A 21,415-nucleotide genomic window follows, 5' to 3' on the forward strand; every position below is an offset into this window, starting at 1 on the left:
AGGTGCACGTGGAATTCGCTGCGTATTCCAGGTCTGCTGGCAGATAGCAACCCCATGGGCCCCGTTCTCCAAAGGTTTGTGTGTGTGGGCACTGGATCTGTATTTACATTGCACTTGTGCCTGTGTGCACACAGAGATCCCGTTTGCCTGTCTTGCCCACATTCTGACAATAGGAAGGAATACCTCCATGTGCTCTGCCTCGGTCAGCGGGAAGGCTCAGCCCTTGCCTGTCGCGCAGTGAAGGACAGCGAGCTGGCCCTAACCAAGAGGAGAAAAGGCTGCTTGGGAAGCCACCTGTCAGGAGCTGTTTGTTCTGATCCTGCTCTCCCCATCCTCCCGCTGCCGCGGGCTAATTCCATCAATTCCACGCTGGAAGGACTGAAGTGAACCGAGGGTGAACCGCAACTTCGGGGGTTGAAGACGTGTGAATTTCTGAACTGGAATGAGGTGAAAACCAACCAGAACGGCCCCCCTCCAGCCCCCTTCTTACCAAGGGTATACTCCAGGAGCCTTCCCCTCGGTGCTTGCCCCGAGGGTGCTGATGTTGGTGCTGGTGTTGGTGGTGGTTTTCGTGGTGCCACTGTTGGCTCTCGGGCACGGAGGCCAGCCCCGGGAGCTGGGTTCAGCCCTGTTTTTCTTCTCAGCTGCTAAAATAATGGCAGGGGGTGACCTAATTTTAACTTCGGCGTATTTCTAACAATCAGTGGAAACTATGCGCCGTTAATGGCCTTTAGAAAGTGTCATGTTTTTGTGGAAAGCAGAAAAGGGAAATAAACTATCTAATGTTTGCTCTGCTCCTCGCACAGCCCCGCTGCGCGTGTTTCCTGTTGCAGTGGTTTGTTTGGTGCCTGTGTGTGTGATCGCAAAGGGGGGGAGAACCATCCAGAAGCGTTCAGCTGTAGGCTTTTGGGGAGGTGATATATTCCGTGTTTCTTCTTCTCCTTCTTGTACAAAGAAAATCCTCCTTTTCGCTGTTTTTAATGTGCCGGGGTAATCAGATTGTCCCGGTGTGATTCACTCGCTGGCAGTGCCAGGCAGGATGGTGGCGGGGGGGGAGCTGCTGTCCAAACCCAATTAGTAAGCGTTGAGGTAGGAATTCAGGCTAAGGCTGAGCTCAGATTCTCTTAAATTGAAGTCTTGGAGTTGTATCCACTTTATAAACAGAAGAAGACTTTGACAGAAAGCATGCAGAACTGTTTATGGTGTCCCACCCTAAAACCTAGCACAGAAATAAGATCTCTGCGATTCTTTTCCTCCAGATGCCACCGCTGTATTTATCTCTGAAAGCAAACCAGATGGATCGCTTTTCAAGACGCTTAGACCTTCTGGCTCCCTTCTAAAAACACGTTTGAGGCTCCCTTACCTAGGAGCAAAGGGTCTCTGAGCAGTCGCATCCCCCGGCCAGCTTGGAGGCCAACAGCAAGGCTGTTTGGGGTCCCCAGTGCTTGAAGGACACGGTGTGGAGGTGCACAGCTTGAGGTCGTACATGGGTGCGACCTGAAGGCTGGGGAAGTCCTCATCAGGACCTGCCCTTCTTTCCCCACTGGCCACAAGCAGCAGTAGCTGCAGAGGGAACGATCCTTGCTCTGCGAGCTCTTGTTGAAGAGCTTGGCTTTTATTTTAACGAGGGACCGCGCCGGTGATGGTTTATCTCGCTAGTTGGATTGGAAGCTGTTCTTTATTTCCTAATAATCCTGCGTCTACTGGTACAGGTTGTAAATCGGCTTCGATAAACGGCCGAGGTCTTGCTAGCTCCAGTGCAAGGCGTTGTTGTGCTGTGGGATTTTTGCGTTCCTGGATTTTTCTGAATGCTCAAAGAAATGTTTAACAGAAACACGGTGCTTTGGGCTTCAGGAGTTGAGCCGCTGCCTTGCTGTTTTTAGCAGGTAGCTGCTGACTGGAAACAAAACTCTAAATGCAGAAGTCGCGGAGACTTCTGATAACGCTTCAGAGCATTATTGGAAGCGTGAGGGAAGGCTTTTCATGTGGCGGAGTATCATTATTGCCGTTCAGCTCTGCTTTGCATTAGAGAGCAAGCAAAAAGGCCTTGCATACTGAGCATACCTTAGGCTGCCTGAATAAATCTCACCGTCGGGGCTGCAACTGCTGGCGTGCCGACCACCGATGGACACGTGAGCTGGAAGGGAAATACCACCAGATTCCTCACAGACAGCCTCCCAGCGGCTTGGTGCAAGACCGGAGGAAGACATTCAGCGGGCTGGTTATCGTGGGCTGAATATGTCACAAAATAACGGGATCCTCCCATGTTTTTAGGCAGCTGTTTTGGTCACTCTGCGAGTCCCCTGTGCAGTAGGGTGGGAGCAAACTCGTGCTCAGCATCACTCAGGTACCCAGCATCACCACGGCAGGGTTTTGATGCCAGTCTTCTTAATATTAAACCTAGAAATAAAAATTGGTAGGTAGGTCAGATGGTAACCATTGATGCTCTCCTCTCACATACAGATGAGCAGGGAGGTGAGTGATGCCAGGACTGCGTGCTCCATGCAGCCTCCCGACCCCAGCAGGAGGACGGGGTGTGCTGACACCAAGTGTGCTGGCTTTGCTGGGTGTGCTGGGGATGCGGCTCTCCGTTTGCAGCTTTATTTTACAGGGCACAAGATCTGGCACCACGGGCCGGCTCCATAACTGCACAATAACTATTGATTGCTTAATTAGCTGGGAAATGCCACCTAATCGCTAAGCAGTTCCACGGCATCGTTCAGGGCACGTGGGACTCGTGGCCGTGGTCCCTGTGCACGCTCCTCCACTGCCGTGGCTGGCAGAGGGAGCAGCACGGGGGACACCGTGGGGTGCCACCAGCTTTTAGGCCCAGGCTAGGTGGCTATTTGACCCACACGGGGCAAAATGATGAGGAAATGCATCCCAAAGTCTTCTGTCAGTTATTTGGTTTGTTACTCAACTTGTGTTTGCCAGGATGGATTCATCTGGAGGTGAACCCCCAGTTCGGCCCAGTAGATGAAGATGTTGAGGTTCAGGGGTATGAGAAAACGACTGAAATATTTGGGATTCAAAACGCCACGTGTGGCTGTCTGCTGGTGATGGTGCCCCTGAGCCTGCAGATGCCAAAAGAGCTGGGATAAAATGGTCCTGATGCTGTTGGTGTGCTTCTGTGGTACCCAGCGTGTCCCCAGCTCTGCGTGCTCCCTGGGCACTGCTGTGCGTCCCCCTGCTGAATGAGTGGCTGGTGGATATGCTAAGGAAAGGCAAAGATTTTTTTTCTCTTCTATGCTTTTAGGAGGGAGGTGTAAGAGAAGAACTTGCTCCGTGTTCAGCCTGCCCGTGGTCTGGCTCAGCCCTGGTGGGAACAGAGACTCTGCAGGTTCCCAGGTCATTACCAGCAGTTCAAATAATTAGCTTGAGCGGAGAATGACATTAATTGTTTTTAATAATCAGTTGTTTTATTGTCTCTCTTTCTGAAAGACCGATGGTCAATAGTTTGGTAATTAATCACTGTTGCTTCTAGCCCGGTGGAAGAAGTTTCCACGCTGCACAAAATGATCGTTTCCTGCGGATTGTTGCTGTAAAGAATTAACCCGAGCTGTGTACACAGCTTCCATGGCTGAGGGCCCACTGCTGGGACTTGCTCGAGAGCCCGTGCTGCGTGCACGCGAGCTGCAGGCGCTGCTCCTGGGCTGGCTGCTGCCCCCTCTCCTTTGGGCGCCCATCCTGCAGCACCGGCACCCCCAGTCCTGGGCTGCTGGGGAACACGGAGCCCTGAGCTCCCCGCACTTCTGTCCCACAGCAGCCAGCTGTTGGGTTTGGGCGGCCTTATTAAACGTTTGCCTTTTCCCATCTTCTCGCAGCACCTGGTTCCTTTCATTAAACTCGAGCCAGGGGTGTTCGTCCCGCTCCGGATGCTCCGCTTGGGGTCACTCGGTGGTTCCAGCCGGCCCCCCGAGGCGGCTCCGTGTCCTCAAGGTCACACAGGGGCTGTGTGACTGGGCACAGAGTGACAAGCTGCTGTATGATCCCTCGGTACCACGAGCACAGCGTTACATACATGTATCGAGCCACTGCTGCTGCCCGGCTGGCTGCCTGTGGTGGGGAGCCCACCAGGGTCTCCCCTTTTTATGTGTCCCCACCTTGCGGGATGGTTTTTGTGTTTCAGCCGTTCTTACTGCGCTGTGGGAAGGGGCTGGGCTGGCACGCTGATGTATGGTAACGCATGCTGGCTTAATCAGAGGGTGCAAAACAGTGACCTCGATTTATCAGCTTCCCTGTGACGGTGGATTATCTTCGGAAGAGCGACTCCTTCCCTTGCTGCCTCGAATTGTGCGGGTATTTCTGAAACGGGGCCTGCTTTTGGCCACACGGGCAAGGAAGTCTTGCCTGGAAAACGCTTAAAATGATGTTTCACTTAGGGGAAGGAGAAAAAAAAAAAAAAAGGCTTTGTTACCAGAGCAACTGGTACATCTTGTGCTGCTTCGCTTCGCCGAACCACACAGAGCACCCTCCGCCCGCCCGCCCTCCCCGCAGGAGCCAGCCCCCACACACCTACACACCAATATGTCACGGGAACTTCTCGCCGGCTGAATAACGCCGGGAAAGGTGCTTCTTACGCTGCGGCCGCTTCCAAAAGGTGATTCAAAACGTCCCTGCGTTAATTTATCATCCCCCTCTTTCGTCTCCATCCCCTCCGCAGCCCGTGCCGGGGCAGGGTGGGCGCAGTGCCCGTGGCTCTGGCCGCTCTCCTGGTGCTGCTGCACGCTCAGCACTGCGCAGCCTCGCCAGGAGAGAAGATATCTGCAGTGGCACGGGGGAAAAAAGCTCCCTTTGAAGATGCCGAGCCAAGCCAGCAGCGCTGCAGGACGTGGTGGCTGGCCTCACGGGGCTGGTGGGGTGCCAGGCGTGGGCACAGGGGGAAGGGGAGCCCTTTGCTTGTCTCGCTGGGCTTAGAGGATGCTCTGAGCTCTTATCAAGCGCCGTTTGGCCACAGGAATGACCAGGCTAGGGGCTGTTTGCTTTGGGGATGTCCCTACAGCCAGCTGCTCAGAAAACAGAAAGCCTTTCGGAGCTGGGGGCATGCTCTGTGCAAACCTGGCTCTGCTGGTCGGGGGCTGCAGCTTCCCAAGCTGAGGCTTGCAGAGCTCTGGTCACTGACACCACAGAGCAGGTTGTTGCCATCTCTGTTAACAGAAAACTCCTCCACACGATGCAAAGAAACACTGAAAAGTGCAAAGCAGGATCCCAGGGGCTGGGTCTTGTACCTGAGGCTTTCACAGTGGCCACTGTTTGTTTTCAGTGTTTCTTGCTTGTCCTTTTTTGCACCTTTTCCAACATGGATGCAGCCCGATTTGGGGCTGGTGCTGAAGGCCTGGAGCAGGGCAGTGCCAGAGGGAGGTGGTTGGAGCTCAGCATCTCCTGGGTGCCCCTCGTTAGCTCGCTGCAGTGAGGAGCGGGGCTCTCAAAATCTGCCGTTTGTGCTGAGGTTTACCTGGGAAGCCCTTTACGCTCGTTACCTCAAGATGGAAAGCGACAAGCAAACACAGCCCGCTTCCAAATGTTGTCAAGGTTTTTTTTTTTCCTCCCTCACATAAGAATGGCAGATTGGTGTAATATTTTTTTTTTTGCTGTTTAGGTCTTTTTAAGCTCTTAGGTTTGAATCTGCCTGTGGAAGAGCGTGGCTGGGAGCTGGCTCCATCCCCACGTCTCCAGCAAAGGCTTTGCCTTCACTCCTGTCCCTGTCCCCATCCTGCCTTGTTTCTCAGCATGGGCAGCTGAGGAAGAGGAGGAGGAGGAGGAGGTCAGGGCTTCCTTCTAAGAGTTTCTTATCCCCACTGGGCTGCAGTAGAGGTGTCTCCTCTGCTCTGCTGGTGCAGGCTGTGCCCATAACCCATGTGCTGTGCCCCATCTGGGTGCCGGGTACCCCCCCTCGCCCCCTGCAGCCCTATCTCTTTTACAGGGGAGCTTGCAACCCGTGGCAGCGAGTTTCCAACACGACAAACCTTCTGCATATTATTATTATTCTTTTAATCCACTTTAAAACTGGATCTGAGAGCAAACGGCAGCTGAAATGACCGGTGTGTGCGGGGGCAGAGAGAGGGCAGGGAGCTAATCCCACGCAGCACGCTCAGACTGGGAGCTGCTGGGGGCAGAGACTCGCATAAAGGGCAGAGAATTGGATTGTGGCTCCCCAGAGGTAATTTTTCCGAGCTGCCCACAGCCCCGCTCTGGAAGCCGTGTGGGTTTTATTACCTCTCCATGGGTGTTAAAGACCAGGAGGCTGAAGGACCTTCCCCAGGCAGCGTGCCGGAGCTCAGCCTTCGCCCCAGCCCCGTGCTCCTGCTCCATCACATCACCACGGGTGTTTTCTGCAGCGAGTGCTGGCTGGGATCTCTCTTTTAATAAGTCTAGCTATTGAATTCCAAATAAACAAAGAGTGTTAGCTCGTTACAGTGCTTCTACTCCCTTGAGAAGCGGTTATTAACAGGGTCAGCGCGAAGAAATGTATTTTATGGTTGTCTTCGTAGCGTCTAGATCAGACGAGAGCAGGCTTAAACAGTGCGGCTGCTGCGTTAAAAACATTCGCTCGTGGGTGCCTCCTCGTTAGCTAAAAGGTGGGATTCGTTCCTTGCAGGTTGCCAGTGTGTCTTCGTTGAAAGTTGGGGTGGGAACTTCAGGGTGGTTCCTCCAGCTGGGCACAGCCACGGGGTGCCTGCGGGGTGGGACGGGATGGGACGGTGTCTTGAGTGGCACTTAAAGAAAAAACTAAAGTTTGCCTTTAAAGAAAAAAGCGAGGTTTTTCAGAGGCTGTTGCTGAGGATGGGATGAGTGTGTTAGGCTCAATGACAATGAAAGCAAATTTAAGCAGACTTTTTTTTTCTCTTAACTTTAAACTTGACGTGATGGATTTGTCCCTGGAGAGTCGGGAGTGAGGCATGGCTGGGGTGAGCAGTCCTGCACTTGCATCAGCCGTGAATTACGCCGGTTTGCATCACACCGAGGAGCGAAAGGAAAAGTGATTTATTGCAATGGGAAGTTCGTGGTCACAGTCCCGTTTTATCACGAATTACTCAGGTCTCTCCATGTTTTCCAGCACTGCTGTCCATGATCAGTCCTGCTAGGTGTAATCCTAGGATTTCGCTGCTTCTGAATGACAAAGGAAAAAAAATCCTCTGAAGCCAGGTGGGGACCTGAAGCCTTCACCAGTGGCGTGGCCTTCCAGTGGTGGCAGCATCACCTTCTGAAAGGATGGGGTGTTTCTACTCCAGCACATCTTTCACTTGATAAGCCTTTATGCTAATCCTTCCCTTGGTGTTGCAATTTGTCCCTGAGCAAAGCCATTAGTTGGGAACACGCCGCCTCATTAAGTGGCTAACTTGAGCATTCAGCAGCCTCCAGCCGACCTCCTCCCTCGCAGCCTGGCAGATGAAAACCTCCTCAGTTTGAAGCTCTTACGGACAACATGAAAGGCTGGAACCACGTCTTCGTGGCTTATGGCAGGAGGAATCCACGTGTCATCAGCAATCAGCGTTTAAGAGAAATTGCAAATGCAGCTGGACTTGTTCGTTAGAGACATTGTTCTTATGGCAGAGCCGCGGGTGCCGGCTGGGAGTGCCTTCATGTCCTGTGCTTTGCAGATCTTCTCTTTCTTCAATTCGGCAGGGCCAGGATGGAGGCCAAAGCCTTTCTTCTGTACACAGCTAACAGGGAGACAGCTGCTTCAGCAGAATTGCTGTGAAGAGCCTGCTCCAGCTGAATGGTGTGTCCGAATGGCGGTAAGGCGAGCCCAGGGGGTGCTTTGCAAGGGGAAATGGAAATCTTCTGTTGGAGGAACGGGCTTCTGAAATGGAGCACAAAACTGCACTTTGGGACTTTTCACAAATATTCCTTGCCATGGTCATGGAACTGCCTAAACTGCAGAAAACCTGCTCCGTGGCACTGAAGGGCAGCATCCCGCAGGCGAGCCCTACCACTTGCACAGAAGATGAATCTGCTTCGAGTCCTGTAACAGCCAAGCAGCAAGCCGGCCCCTCGAAAGCCAGCTGAACATGCTCTGGTGGTGTTTTTTCGTTTGTTTTCTAATAGACATGGAGCAATCTGTAGGGATGGAGACCCTGGTGCATGTGCAGTGTGTTCGGAGTACTCCAAGCTGCTCAGGCAGGCTGTAGTGGGAAGGAGCAGGCTCGGTGGTGGTGTAGGGGAAACCTCATCTGTAGGGTTAAGCAGCAGCAGCAGCATTTGGGCCCGAGGTCTGCTCTGTCCTCGCAGTGCTGGCACCCAGGGCGTTTCTGCACGCCGGCTGCCGTGCATTAAGTGGATTTCCATGCGTGCTGCTACGCTCACATGCCGGATTGTGCAGGGCACGGGGGTTTCACGTTACAGGTTTTTGCTTGGGGAGGGACACCAGGGGTCCAGGAGAGGCTTTCTTCAAGTGGCGTGTTTCTCATCAAGCAGGCTGGCTTGGGCCCTACAAATTATTTCAATTCAGCTTTGCTGCAGAGTGCCCCCCACACGTGGGTTTGCCTGGGTTAGCACGCCCAGCACGCAGAGTAGCGCCGTGCATCCAGGCTGCAGCCCTTCTGCTTCATGGCTAACCCCTGGTTTTATTTTTATTTATTCATTGCATCTGCCTAGATTAGCTGAAACTTGGCACGGCCAAGGAAAATTGGTTCCTCTTTGAGTGCCTCAATGCCTTGAGTGTTGGTTTTTGTTCCCTTATTGGTGACCATTCACAACCTATTTTGGAAGGCACTCGAGAAGGAATCAGCTAATTATATCATTTAATAAAAGATGTGAGAATGCCAATTTAGGGAGCGCCGGCAGTGTGGAGAAGCTGGGCCTGAAGAATGTGATTTGTGTTGCATGGGAAATATTAATCACGGCAGCTCCCGGGAGACAGGTCTGCCAGGAGGGTGGTGATGTTGGATGCACTGCTCATCTCTCTGAAATTAGGCTGTGCACAAGAACCAATAAAAGCAGGATAAAAGATTTCTAGCAGAAGGGATCAATAACTCGGAAGCATTTAAATTCAAAATTAGAAAAATGGGAACGGTCATGGGCAGGGAGAGCGTATTAATAAAGGCAAACAAGTATTTGTTACTGCTGGTGTGCAATAAGATAATTTAAGAGAAATGCTCCGAGTGCCTTTTGTCGCAGATAAAACCTTTTGTTAGATTCCCGAGCAAAATGGAGCTCGCGACTTTCAATTTCAGGGCTCTCAGATGATCAAAATACCGTGGGGCAGCCTGATCATATAATACCTTGCCGGAATGAGGTCATCAATAACTTTTGCCTGGGCGTGATTTACACAGTTGTCAATGTCTGAATTGCCATAATATGTCTCTGCCTGGGAAAAATGCTGCATTTGGAGGAAAAAAAAAAAAAAAAACACACCACAAAGCAGTAGCTCTCTGGGTAGCTGGTTCTCTGCTAATAATGGATACAGAAGAGTGATTACTTGTGATCCATTCAAATAGAAATGCTCAGCGTCTAAAACTAGAGGCATGGAAGCTGTTACAAGGTCAAGCAGTGTCCTTTAAGGAGAAATAGGTGGTGAATACTGTCAGCTGCAGATAACACATCTGCAACATCGTGGAAAGTGCATCTGAAATGAAGATTAAAGGTGCTCTGCGCTCATACGGAGCTGGGGGCTGGGCGGAGAGAAGATAGAGGCAAAGTCAGAAAAAAAGAGGATTAGCTTTTGGTGGGTGACAGGCGATAACTCTTGCAAGGAGGAGATTTAAGCACCAAAGAGCTCGGTAACCTGGGGAATTATTCCAGGTTTCTGTAGCCGCCTGCAGCTGATGGTCTTCAGCAGCTCTAAATCCTTTGGTTTTGCACCTCTCACCCCATGCACGTGTGCTCACGGTGTCTCCTGCCGCCCCGAATTGCAGGCCCTGGTCATCCACGCTCGCAGCCTGCTCTAATTTTAGATGCCCCAGTTTAAGTAGAGGCAGAAAGGGAGCTGACCTTCAGCTGTGCTGCCAGGCCTCTTCCTTCTGCTGCCATACCCCGCGGGTCAGGGCGCTGAGAGCTTCTGAGAATGAAGTCCTCATGTCTTGGCAGATGTTTGCAAGTGTCTGCCGCAGTAATGGGGGCAGAGAGCTTTGCTGGAGATCCTGCAGTGAGTTCCTAAGAGAAACTGGATCTCTTAGCTGGTGGATAGGAGCCAAAAGCTGCATTTCTTAATATTGTGAAGAGGGAGATACTGGAAGTGCTGTCAGTCCCACCATGCTGAGAAATGCCAGTTTGTGAAAATACATTTTGGCAACCCCTCCGAGGAGGAGAAGCACTTGACCCCTTATAGCCACTGAAGTAGCTTCAGATGTGGAATGCTGTCTTCATATTCCCAACTGAGAGTGACCCCAAATGAAAATACCTCCCCTGAAGCAGAGCAGGGGAGGTCCATGTGCACATCAGGTGCTCTGGACCTGGCGCTTCTCCTCTGCCTAGGGAAATCACCGCAACCAAGCAAAACCTGCGGCTTTCCATTCAAATTGGGCTCCTCGATGCAAATCTGTCTTGCAAAAACATCCAAGGAGCCTAGGGTTTCTTCCATGGAAGACAAATATGTTTGCAGATCTCAAGTGTTCTGGGAGCTGCGGGCGGTGTGCTGGGGTTGCTCATGCATAGGCTCTCCTCCTATGCAGCAAGACACGAGCTGGTGCTGGAGTCCTCGGGTCTGTAAACCCCCGGGTGGCTGGAGACCTCACTGGTGCCTGGTACAGAGCTGACCTTTCATTTTGCTAGCAGAAAATGATGATTAACCTTGAGCTCAGCAGACTGCACTTAAGATTGTGCACCCTAGCTGTTGGATAAAAATAGACACAGAAGCTGGAAGGGGGGAATATCGCATCTTTTAAAGATTATCTGTGTGCTATTAATGTATCAGTCACCAGGCCTGATGCTGAACTTGTGGAAGCTTTACCTGCATAAAAATATGGGATATGGAGTACAACGACCTCCCAGGTGTTCATCCTTCTGGTACGGAGCAAACCTCGCCTTCTCCAGCTGCTGCCCCACTCAAACCAGGTTTATCAAAGGAGCACAGTGGCTGTTTATAGCCTAAAGCAAGCAGCAGAAGAATAAGCTACTATGGTTTTCAGGATTCTGGTGCAAAATTCTTTCTGGATTTCCTGGCACTTAGTTATTAATGAGACATTTGTGCTGTTTGCTTAAAAACCTCCCAGCAGCTAGCACATGTGCGCTATGCAAATTATTTTCGGTCTGGTTAAATACTGTTTTTCTAGGAAGGGAAATAACTGACATTAGGAGAGGAAAAATAAGTAACGTTAACCCTCTGTAGGTCCTTCCCTCATTAATTATTTTGGCCGTTTGGCTCTCGCGGCAGAATCGCATGCTTTGCTGTTGTTAGCAGGCTGGAGGAGTTCGACAGCGATTTGGGACCTCTGCTTGAATAGTCACGTACCCCAAGTGCATACTTTGGGTGGCAGTGGTCCAGGAATCTGCCAGCGTCCTAATTAACACACTTTTTCAATGGACAATATTAATATTCATACTATTATACTGTAAAATGAGTAATTTGAATAGACAGAGTGTCGTGCACTCTCTTGATCTCTTGTGGATTAACCTACAAAAGGCCATTGGCACTCGTTCTTACAGGCCTTAATGGGTACGAAGGCTTCTCATAAAACTGCACGAAGCTGAGGTGCCTAAAAACGGGTAGCAAATCCAGTGCATTGGGTAGGGACGTTGATGTTTTGTTAGAGCAGCCACCGGGCTGTGAAGGAAAATGTTTGTAATAGATGAGCACCTCAGGATGATGGAGGAGGGAGGCGGCTCTCCGGGGTGACGGCTCCCACAGCATCCATCTAACTGATGTCAGCCGAGCTGCAGTAATGGAGAGGTTCCCCAGCTGGGCCGGGGCTTAGAGGAGAGCAGTGCGGAAAGGGAGAAAGCAAATAGATGTTTGACTGGAAAACAAAGGACTTGGAAGGCCGGTCATGTTTTATTGATGCCCACCATTAGGGGCCACCACAAGATGTACTGCCGATCCTAGCGAAAGGAATGGAAGCGCAGCAGAGACCATGAAAGAAAGCAGATTCCCCAGGAGGAGAAAGCAGAGGCACTGCTGAAGTAGAAAACGATGTATTTAACAAACAGGCTAAGGGATGTGAGGATTGCAGGGTATGTTCAGGTAAGCACCTGCTAATTTACTGAGGTATCCAGATGACTGCATTCACCTGGGATCCATGTCCCAGGCACAAACCGTCCTTTAACAGACTCCTTCCATCTCCCCCAAGATCTAGTTGACCTTGAGTCCCCAAAGAAGGAGAAGCTGGCTTCAGGGTCCATATTAAGGAGAAACAGCTACTGAAAAAAGAAGCCTCAGCACCTCTTCAGTTCAGCATTCAGGATTGAGGAGGCACGGCCTTCGTCCCCCTGTCTGGGGGGAGCGAGCTTTCCAGTGCTCCACCCTCTAAAGAAATTTTGGTGCTGCAAATATGGGGTAGTGCCAAGGAGAGAGGCCCTTTTGGTGGCAAGATCTGTCTGTGGTCACTGCAGGGTTTGAGGTGTTACAGACATTGGTTTGCCTTAAGCAGCAGAGGCTGGAGAAGCCTACTTGAATGCAGAATAGGGGGACGCTAACAAATGTTATTTTGCTTCAAAACCTCTCGGTTTGGGCTCAGCTGAGGAATGAAATCACATGTAACAGAATCAGGGGGATACTTTTAAGAAGTGATCAGAGCAAGCTGCTGCTTCAAACCTGGTCCTGAAGATCGATCTTGTGCCACAGGGATCTGGGGGAGCTGTGGTGCCTTGGGAGGAACGCCTTGAACCTGCTCGCGTCCTCCATGGGATGTGTTTGTGTTCCCACAGCTACCAGCTGGAGAGCCACAGCAGGGGCATTTAGTCTTGCTGGCTCTGTGAGCTTGATTTAATAAAAAAATCTATAATAATTAAGGTGAAATGACAAGAAAAAGAATGTCTTAAACCCGTGCCAGAGGTTAGTGCACAAAGGAACCCACTAGCGAGGTTTGAGACATCAGGCAGGCTTTGGCTGGGAGATAATGGAAAAATTAGAGGCTTTTAGAGCCTGGGTCAGTGTCATGAATCAAACACTAAAACCTGCTGCTTTCCTGCAGCTCTACAAGAACTATCAAGCCTCCTTAAAGGAGTTCCTATGACCAAGTGAGTGGAAAATAACGAGGCCTTGTGACATCCTGGGGCTGCAGCCCCGGTGGCCGTGGGGCAGCATCCTCGACAGCTTTCGCTCCCCATCCCCTTGAGCAGAAGAAACTTCAGCTAGCAGAGAAACCGCAAGCTGAAAAAGGGAGGGGAAAGAGAAACATTTATTTATATATTTTTTTCTAAAGAAAAGGGAGGGCTTGATAAATGGGAGGCAGGAGGGCAGGGGCAGCGCTGGCGCAGTGCCGTGACTCATGCTGCTCCTCTCCTGACGTGCACGCAGCGCTGCAGCATCGCCGCTGGTGTTTGGTCAGGTCTGAGCCCCTGCAGAGATGTTCTCCTCTGTGGGACCTGGGGGTGACAGTGGTGGTGCTGAGCAGGGTGCCCGGCTCCGGGACAGATCCTCCTGCTGCTCGTGCCGCCCGTCCTTGTTGCCAGTTTGTAGAAGCACTGACGCTGTGCTTGCTGCATTTACGCTTCCCTCTTTTGAGAAGTGCTTTTGTTGTAACTGATTATTTTTGTGCCTTTTGGAAAAAGTCCCAAAGAAGGCCTTAAAATAGAGAAATTGGATAGATTTAAGTATTTTTGAGGGAAGCTGGGGAAGTATTCTGCAGCCTGTTCCACGGCCTCTTCACGATTGCTGTGAGGTGACAAGCAACTTCCTTGTGAATAATCCCCAGCTACATTCAAAATACGGGTGGTACACATCCGTGTAGCTGCATACTATGAAGTCTTAATCGTGCTGGCTGCTGGCACCCAGGGGTGTTTGTGTCCATCACAACACCAAGGCACGAGGCAGGACTTCTTGCTTTCATTTTATCTCCTATCTGACAGGGCTGGTGTTAGCCGGGCCAGGCTTGAAGGTCAAGTTTCAGCTCCAGCTGAGCACTGCACGCTGTTTTATTCAGCCGAGCTTTCCAGGGTTTACTGCTTCAGTCTCCAGGCTCAACCTGGTTTGAAAGTTTCCATGGAAATGATTTTTCCCCTGTTTGCAGGAAGGACATTTTCTCCAAGATCCTTTGCTTTGATGATGGGGGAAGAAAGCTCTTATAACCCCCATTCAATATGATGGTTTCCTGATATCCTGGCAGAAAGAACATGACATTTTATTTTATATTTTTTGTTTGCTTTGCTTTTAATCTCGTCCCAGGATGTGTGTATACTTGCAATAACAATCTTGGAGATGTGCACTGGTCTTGTGCTTCATTTTCTGTTCCGGGGCTCTGCTTTCTTTGTTTGTAATGTTTTCTCTGTAGCGGGAGCTGCTTGTTTCCCAGCCGGCTCCTGAGGACAGATAACGAGAGCTCTTCCAATCTCCCCTTTCTCAGCAAAATGCCTTTCCCTGCCTCTGCCCAGTGGCCTGAGGCCAAGGACTTGTGCTCCCCGAGCAATGTGGGAGCGCCCTTTGTGGGCCTGCTGATGGGCAAGGCCTGCTGAGGTGACCGGGCCCTAGTCTGCTAGGCTGCGACTTGAAAGCACAAAAAGGAGCTGCTTATTTCCTAACTGCTGATATTTTGGCAGACTTCTTCCTTCCTGAGAGGCCTGCAAGCAACCTCTGCCCTGTTGCAGAGCAGCCAGGGAGCAACATGGGTGCAAGGGCTGTGTCTTCAGCCAGGTCACTGCAGTGGTTTGGGAGAGAAGCCTGGTACGGGCACTGCCTTGAGCACTACCCTGGTGTTAGGTTTGGCCTGTTAAGATTATCAAAACGTGTATTTATTTGGAACAGAACAAGGTATCTGCTTGCAACCACTGTTAACTTGAGCTCCCTGCACTTTTAGGACTTTGGGGCTGTGGTGAGGCACCCAGCTTGGCATTCCCTCAGGAATGAGACCACCTCTGCCGCATGTGTTGCAGTTATTTAATGATTAGTAGCTCTCTGTCGTCTGTGTTAGTGATTTACGTGCCCCCCAGTGTATGGACAGCCCTTCTGAAATTAGGTGGGGCTGCTTGGGTGTCTAAGGGTAAGCACTGTGGGAGTTTTTGTGCCTATGAGCCTGATTCAAGCTGTGCTCCTCTTTATTTTACTGGAGGTTTGTTTGGCTGCCACGTGGCCAGGAGACAAAATGTCAGGTTTTTCTCTAACAAGACTGCATAGGTGCATAAGGCAGGGATGAACATATGGAGAAGAAGGCATCCTGCTCTTTTGGGCAGCTGGTGGGGTCTGGGTGGGTTCTGGCCATGGTGGTGGTGGAGCAGACGCTGCCATCGATGCTGCTGTGGGGACGGGGAGATGGTGCTGGAGGGGAAGCAGAAAATCCCGCAGTGTTTTGTGTAAGAATCACTCCCCATTGCTGCTCCAGCACTAGTTGAGTGTGATGGAGAACAGAAAGCCAGCAGATTATTTCAAATTCCTTTTTTTCTCTGGAGACCAGAGGGGGGAGGAAAGTCATTTTCAAGCCGTCAGAGCTGTATAAATTACCCAAGAGCGGTCGGCTAGGAGGGAGCACGGCGTGGGAAGGCAGAGGGGTTATTTCTGCCAGCACGGCTGCCCCCGTGCTGGGGTCCTGCTTCTCCTCCTTGCACCCAGCTGGGGTACGTGGTGGCTGGGTGACTGCTGAGTTGTGATGGGGACCATCACCCCCATCCCTGCCCAGCTCTGGGGGGATGGAGCAGGCCTTGGAAAACAGCAGGGCTGCGTTACCTAAAGCAATTAACTTCCTTCATTCGGATCTTCCTTTGGCTCTAGGCTGGCATTTGCATTCATGGCCTTTTCTTCCCAGGTTGCTGCGAGATTTGTGCCGATGGGTCCCTTTTGGAGAATGCCTATAGCAGAAATGTGTTTTGTTATCCCTTGGAGCTGAAAGCCATAAAGAACAGAGTGACTTTAATGAACAGACCTTGCAGAATCACCACCTTGAAGCTCTAGCCGCTCATGTGAATCAAAACCTGCTGAAAGTAGGTCATATAGTAAAAATGAATTAGGTTTACTTCACATTTTATTGACTCTGCCAGTTTTTCATTCATAGAGTCTTGTAGTCAGGAATATATCCTGCCTTTTTAATGCTAGGCTTGGGTAAAAAGGGCAAATGCTGTTCTTTATTCTCACCCTTTGAGCCTACGTGATTGAGGTTGTCAAAGATGTGATGGATGCACTTTCTCTTTGCCCTGTTTATTATTTTATTCTTCTTCATTAGAGAACTGCTTAAGCAATGACCAAGTTCCCATATTATGTTCACAAATGGGAATTCAGGCCAGTCCGAAACATTGATGCAACACCTAAATTCTTCTTACAACCTCCATGAAGGATCGAAGTGGTGTCGTGGTGACTGTGCAAGCAGGTGGATTGCCCTGCAGCGCCCCTCATTTACGTGATTCACTTCGATTACCCAGGAAGAAGCACAAATAAAAACTATTTGGATGCTTGTTTTATAGGTGTGGGCTCCTGCATGCAGAGGAGGAGCAGGGACCCAGCTGTGCCGAGGCATTTGTGGAGGTGTAGCAGGAATGCAGCAGCCTGTTGCAGTCCTGGGAGTCAGGCTGGAGTTTGCTGTTTGTACCTGGCTTGCATTTATCGAGCCAGCAGTAGTTTGGCCCCCTCTTGTTAGTTTTGGCAGCGCGGGACTCCCGCAGCAGCGTGTTGCTTCCCAGAAACCCCAGAGGATGGGGCAGGGGGAAGCTGGTGGCTTCGGGCGCTGAATAGCCAAGTATTTGGGAAGGTGGGAGCAACACTGCGTTCGTGTTACTGGAACAGCCGGGGGCAGTGATGTGGGGGTTCTCGGCCGATCCGCACTGAATGCCCTCGCTGTCCCGGGGCCGTTGATGTGGCACACCTGGCTGGGCGCAGTCCTGCTGTGGAGGTTTGTGCCTCGGAGGCTTCAGATAACCTCCGTGCTGTGGTTTCGTCTCCCCTCCCCTTGGTAAGTGCAGGCAAACACTTTTTTTTTTATTATTTTTTTATTTTTTTTTCCCTTAGAGCTTAGGTTTGGAGGCCTGAGCCACCACCAGAATGAGCACCCGCGTTCCTGAAAGGAAAACCAGGCTGAACAAGGGGGCTGCTGTGATGGCAAACAAATCCCAGAGATTTGTGGTGTCCCGGTGCGTATCAGTGGGGCTGTTGCTCCTCAGCTGGGGCTGGGGGCAGATGTGCCTGGTCTGAGGCAGGAGGTCTGGCGAGGCTCTGCAGCAGCAGGCACGTGAATCGGAGCGTGGCTTCAGGTCGTGCTGGGAGGGGGAGTGAGAGCCCCAGCACAGTAACTCATTCTTCAAGAGGCTTGGCCAGCATCCAGGACGTCACGCAGCGAAGCTCGGCGAGCAGGAGGGATGGGTTGGAGCAGCAGAGGCTGCTGATGAATGGGGGCAGCGAGGACAAAGACTCTGTGCTTGATGCCCATCACCGGCAGCGCTCGGGGCTGGCTGTGCTGCTCGTTCCTATCCCTTTTTGTAAGGTTAGGATTCATTTCCACGCTGTCGGGATGACAGCGGAGGGCTTTAATGACACAGTGGGTGTTATAACCCTGAGGTAGGTCCCCGCCTCCACTGCTGGTGCGGTGGCTGGGTGCCTCCTGGGCCTCTGAACCGGGAATTAAATCCAGTAATTAGGATTCAGGAGCGTAAACAAGGGGGCACAGCTCCGTCAGCTTGTTGGACCGTTCGGTTATAGCTTGCAGCAACTTCTTTCAACACAACTTGTTGTGTGGAGGGAGGATGTCCTGCTGGTAAAGAAGGAAGAGGAAACCGGGGGCTAAACGTCCCCCGTCCTGCGCCTGGGGGCTCAGTTTGTAAAACGGGAGCTGCAGGAGCTCTCACCACGAGCAGGAGGATGGCACCGTGTGTCCTGGCGCTTGGTGTGAAGCCTGTGAGCAGCAGCAGGTCTGCTGCGCTTCCATCAGGCCCTGCGGGTGCTCGCTCTCACCTGATGGGCTTTGTTTCCCAGCAGAGTTTGTCTGCCTTTGGTCTGTGGTTTTAGGATCTTGTGGTCCTCCTCTGCCACGGTCTGCTGCTGGCTGGGGCTGGGCGTCCTCCTGGCGTTTCTGCTGGCCTGGAGCTGTCTGGTCTCAGCTTTAGCAAGAAGCTGGTTGGAAGAAATGGATGGAGAGAAGGAAGAAAAGTTGGGGGATCCTGTGATGTGGTGTGTGCATGTGCTGTTCTTCATTGAAAACTTAAAAAAAGAAGGCGCATAATGACACAGACTGGAGATTTTATCTTGTGTTTAGGATTTCTAACGTGGCTAAAACAGCAAATCTGTGAGTAAGGGTAGCTTCTCTAATGATTGATGATTTTTTTTGTCCTGCCTTCCTGCCTCATCTGCCTGCTGTGGATGGTACATACTTTACGAGGGAACAGAATCCCCACTGATAAATTAGGATGTGTTTTGCAACCTCCTCTTTGCAGCTACAGCTAACTGCTTTGATCTCAGCTGCAGACCTTTAGCCAACAACAGAATGTAAATCCTCCCTACCTATGGCTTCATAATTTGAAGAAATACAGCCTGCAACTGTCTGGGTAGGAAGTGAGAGTCCTCGCTGGTACCTCTGTGCCAGGGTGCCTGGGGAAGGCACAGCAGCGTACCAGTAGCCTCTGTGCTTTTAATTACAGCTGGAGCAGCCCCACGCTACCAAAATCACAGCTGGAAAAAATGAAACTGCTTTATCGTGGGTAATACAATGTGACCTACAGACGGAGGCCTGTAAGCAAACCACTCTTCTGCTCAAGAAAAGACCTTCATTGAGTATTATGCGCGTAATAAATCTTTCATTTTCTCTTAAGAAACAGTAATTACAGAAGCTTCAGCTGTGGTGGGTATCTGCTGCGGACAGTAACCGTCTGTCCTTCAGCACATCATCAGCATCTCGGTGATGGATGCTCGCGTGGACTGCAGCAGAGAGATAATATAAAATGTTGTCAGCAGCCTGTACTGGCAGCCCTTGCTCTGAGCCTTGGGAGCGCAGATTGGGATGGTGCTCCGTGTATCGAGGAACGCATCTTGTTTGTCACACTTCCTTTTTTTTTTTAACAGTTCCAGGGTATTTTTGCTGTCTGGCTGCTGGCTACTAGCAGTGAGCTCCAAGGAGATGAGCTTCACTCTTCAGCAGGTACAAAGCTGCCTCAGCACTCCCACCAAAGACGGATGACCCCTTCCGTTGCTTCGCCAGCAAAAGCTGAGCAAGAAACCCCAAGGGGATCAGTGGGGGCTGTAATCCAGTTGCACCGCCTGGAGCTGGGTCATGGGAAGGGGAGGCGATGGGAGCCCGGAGCAACGCCAGGTCACGATCGGCTGCCCTTCGCCTTCAACTCTAACGGGCACCAACTGTCCTAAAACACTTGGGGATTGTTACGTGTAACAGAATAGGAGATGAAAAAGGAATTGTCTTAAATGTACATCTTCAGTAGGGCTACGGTGGGTAATGATGGGTGTGCGTGGAAGCAGCCAGGTGCCGGGGAAATCAGCCCAGTGTAGCTGTCTGTAGTAGTGGCTGAGAGCTGACCTGCTGCACGTGTTGTCGAAGGGCTTCTGGTGCTGGGTGGCTACCTTCTGAACATACAGCCTTGGAGGGGTCCTTTTTATTTTTTATCACTCCCATTCGTGCAGCTGACACTCGAACTGTGAGCTTTGTGAGGATTCTCTCTCCCAGGACACGGCAGTTCTGCCACGGCATCGCTTCACTTCCAAAAATTGTCTGGGGGGTTAGTTCCTGATAGGAACTGTTGTGATAAGCTGGTCTTGAGCAGAAACAGAAAAATAACTGCGATAAGGTCTGGATGAAAAAGGAAATGTTGCCAAAACCTCGCCAAGTGCAGGTTTTAAAAATACACTTCTTCAGCATGGGTTTGTTGGCCACCAGGCTCCAGCGCTGGTGGAGAACAAAGCACAAAGCACAGGGTTCTTCGGCTGTAACAGTGGATTCTTTAAAAAATTTTATATATTTCTGGACTCAAAATGCATCTAATCTTTACCTCCTTAACATATACACCTTTGAGACAGATGTAAAAGCGGAAAGGATTGCAGAGAACTCCCTCTTTCAAGCAAGCCACTCCTGCAGATGTGCCACCCGAGCCCAGCTGTGCCCCTGCAGGAGCCCTGCCTGGCCTGGGAGGATTGGGGGCAGCTCCAGCACCTGCTGGCTGAGCCGGACTCCACGCCTGGATTTAGCGCTGAGGAAGATAAAAGGATAAGGGGATGGAGCTAGGTGAACTTGGCAGCTATTTTTAATTCTCAGACCGGTTCTTGAGAAAGCGTTTCTTGAAAAGAATTACAGCCTCATTTTGATGGCTGGAGGTCTGAATTTCCTGACAGCTCTCACATTTTTTTTCCCCCTGTCTCAGTGCTTTATAGCCCTGGGTGAGTTGGGTTGCGCTGGCGAGAGGTGCCTGCAGCCTGGAGAGGTGAAAGTTGTGTCTCGCAGGAGGCTGGGGTTGATCTGATCGCGCTGTGGTCTTATTAATTACAGCACCCCTTTGATTCACTTACAAGGCGGACCGAGTCGGGGTCAGGGTATCAGGTTGTGCGTGCTGCCTGCCGGGGCTGCCAGCTCCTAGCACAGGCTTTCCCATGCAGGGTTCACGTGCCTGAGACTTGAAACCATCCTGATAAACATTTCAGGGATACGCGGGCCTCCATCGGTGCTGCTGGGGGCTCTGCCAGGCTCTTATCTGTGGGTCTGGAGTTTTAAAAAGACCCCAGTCGGGCAAGCAGATGCTGTGCTTCGACCCTGTGCTCTCTGTTATTCACCTTTCCCTCAATGAAAGCAGCCACGCCAGGAATGTGCTGCGTCCCACGGTGCTGCTGTGGAGGTGTGCTGAGCCCTTCCTCTGCCCGTCTGCTGGAGCTGGAGTCGCCGAGGCACCATTTCCTCGCTGTTAGCTTAAATCCCAGGGAGAGCCACGTTGCTCCCCGCAAATAAGTGTAAGTGACTCGCTGAGATGAGATCCTAAATAATTTACTCCTGGAGGAGCGCTCTGTGTGCTCCGTGCGGCAGTGGGAAGGAGGGGAGTGGGGGCATTCCTGCACGGCGGCACGGTAAGAACAACATCCCTGCTTCTGTGTTGGTGAGATGAACAGATCTGGCAGGTTGTCTTCCTTTTTCTTCTACCTCGTGGCCAGTGACTGCTCTGCTCCATGTCCCATTATCCGGTGTTTTTCTTCTGTCTGGAGCAGAATCTGGCCTTGCCTTCGTGGCTGGGGACAGAGGAGCTCCTGGCATTTCCTGAGCTGATTCATTTTGTGCCACGCTGATGCGTTTAGGCTGACTGGGCTGCAGTGGTTTGGTAAGGAACTGGGCATCTTTCTGAAAGGGCTTTCAGTAGTGAGGCCTTGTGACTTTTTTTTTGCCGTTTAAGCAATTGAACAACAGTCTTGAGAAGC

At 51.3% G+C, this 21,415-nt stretch overlaps 1 protein-coding gene across 4 annotated transcripts in view; it reads left to right on the forward strand.

Annotated features, from left to right (window-relative positions):
• TNIK (TRAF2 and NCK interacting kinase) overlaps positions 1 to 21,415 on the forward strand; it is a 142,099-nt gene that overhangs the window by 21,431 nt on the left and 99,253 nt on the right. The gene's annotated exons all lie outside the window — the stretch shown is intronic.

This window comes from Aythya marila (assembly GCF_965140915.1).
Source record: "Aythya marila genome assembly, chromosome: 9".
NCBI lineage: Eukaryota > Metazoa > Chordata > Aves > Anseriformes > Anatidae > Aythya > Aythya marila.